The sequence below is a fragment of the Echinops telfairi genome, unplaced genomic scaffold (assembly GCF_000313985.2).
Source record: "Echinops telfairi isolate 266 unplaced genomic scaffold, ASM31398v2 ScPeMD7_10;HRSCAF=50, whole genome shotgun sequence".
Classification (NCBI taxonomy): domain Eukaryota; kingdom Metazoa; phylum Chordata; class Mammalia; order Afrosoricida; family Tenrecidae; genus Echinops; species Echinops telfairi.
In genome coordinates, this window is record NW_022103907.1 from 3,142,049 (window position 1) to 3,144,023 (window position 1,975).

Here is a 1,975-nt window from a genome sequence, read left to right on the forward strand (position 1 = left end):
TTTGAACAGCTGACCTTGTGGTTAGCAGCCTAAGGGTCACCCACTATGCACACCATCAGAGCTGCTCATTAGCCATAAACCAAAGCAACAACAAACCAACAAACACCCACTGCCATGGAGTCAATTCTGACTCAGAGAGAGCGACTCCACATGGCAAGGTAGAACTGGCCCTATGAGGGTGCAAGACTGGAACTCTTCAGGCAAGTAGAGAGCTTCATCTGCCCCCAGCCGTTAGCCAGGAGAGAGATGCACATTGAAATTACAATGAGATACCAAGGCACCCCTGTAAAAGATGGCAATCAGCAAAACAGGAAACACATGTTGGGGGGGCGGGGCAGGTGTTTACTTCTAACACTTCCTCAAAGATCTGAACGCTCCAATTTCCACATCAAAACAGCAGCTTTGGCATCCTGCAAGGGCTTGAAGGTACTAGCTCCACCAGGAGTGACTGTCCCATGAGTTACACTTACAAGTTATCCTTTCTGGGTGGTAATAAGGCACTTTATCTGCCTGTTTCTCTCTCCTTTAAAACAAAAAGTTCACACCCAGGGACACTCAGGCCTATGACCTATGTAGGGTGTTTTGCCTCTTAGGCTAAGGGGTTGACCACATCAGATCACATAACTTCCGGTCAGAATCATGGCCAGTCCCGGTTTCACACCGTCAGGGGAGATAACACAATTCAATACAGGACATGGGTTAAACTCACTGCCATTGAGTCAACACCGACAGAGACAATGAGCAACTCTCTAGGTCAGAGAACTGCCCCTGTGAGTTTCTAGAGGCAAGTATTAAGCCTCGCATTTTCCCAAGACAAGAATTAAGGAAACATGTTTTCTTCTACAAGCAAATCACCCACCGCGCAGCCTGCACATCTCCACTTTATAAGACTGAATTTCTTCATCCTCTTGGGATTCTACATATTGGGCATTGGACTGTTAGCCGTGAGACCAGCAGTTCCAAACCGCTAGCTGCTTTTTATTCCGAGTTACAGCCTTGAAGACCCACAGGGGCAGTTCTACTTAGTCCTATCGGGAAGCTGTGAGCATGCGCAGGATAGCAGTGAGTATGGCTTCTGAGTTTCTTGAGTTGTCAATAAAGTTGGGTAGACTTGAAAACGTTCCCTTTTCTAAACACGCTCTTCAGGAGTTCCTATGTCTTTAAGTCTCAGGGGGCGTGGGGGCTTGGAAGTAACAGCTCTGATGTCAAGGGGTGGCAAAAGGTAGTGGTCTCAAAGAAATTATGTGGTGCAATTAATTAGGCACTTGCTTTGTTTAGGAAACAACAGCTTATTTTCATTTGTCATACCTTGTTCCGACCGGGCATCAGGAAACTAGGCCTGGGACGCCACCTGATAACTAATGACGCCAGAAGTCTCCCAGCTGCCACAATTAGCAAGGTGGCACCTTCTCCTTTAAGAAGCTGACTCACGTGGATGCTGTGTTGTGTGCGCTCAGCTGGGAAGGGGGTGGATCCTCAATCTCACCACATTGGCCATCTCCGGAGAGGGGGCAGAGATAGCCTCTCTGATTGGATGCAAGGGGCCGAAGGGTTTGGGTCAGGGGCGGGGCGAGTTGTAAGGAGCCAGAGCCAAGTCCCGCCGCTTCTGGGAGGGGTGGGCCGCGGAGCTCGGGGGAGCGTCAGTGGGGGTGGGGAGCGTGAGACAGGGAAGGGGCGGGGCCCAGCGGAAGCGGTTGAGGGCCGGTGGCAGGGGGTGGGGCTTAGACATGAAGGACGTTCTTGGCCAACCGGGAGACCTGACTTTAAGGAGGGCGGGGATACGCTGGGTGATTGACGCTGAGACCCAACCAAGAAGAGGCGGGGCCAAGGCCGGGGCCTGACTAAACCCAGAGATTCGAGTCGCTCGGGGCTTCCTCCCAGCTGAGAACCGAAAAGGGGGAGCAGCGAGCCTCACGGCCTCTCCGGGTGAGTACTGCGGCCGCGGGCCGAGTCGGGGGGCTGGTGGGAGGCGAGG

The 1,975-nt window shown here is 52.4% G+C and overlaps 1 protein-coding gene across 1 annotated transcript in view; it reads left to right on the forward strand.

Moving 5' to 3' along the window:
* Positions 1-1,822: 1,822 nt before the first annotated feature.
* Positions 1,823-1,975, forward strand: part of YPEL5 (yippee like 5) — a 14,715-nt gene continuing 14,562 nt past the window's right edge. Inside the window, exon 1 of the mRNA XM_004711101.3 lies at positions 1,823-1,926. The gene's annotated coding sequence lies outside the window, so the exon portion shown is untranslated. The remainder of the gene's footprint in view (positions 1,927-1,975) is intronic.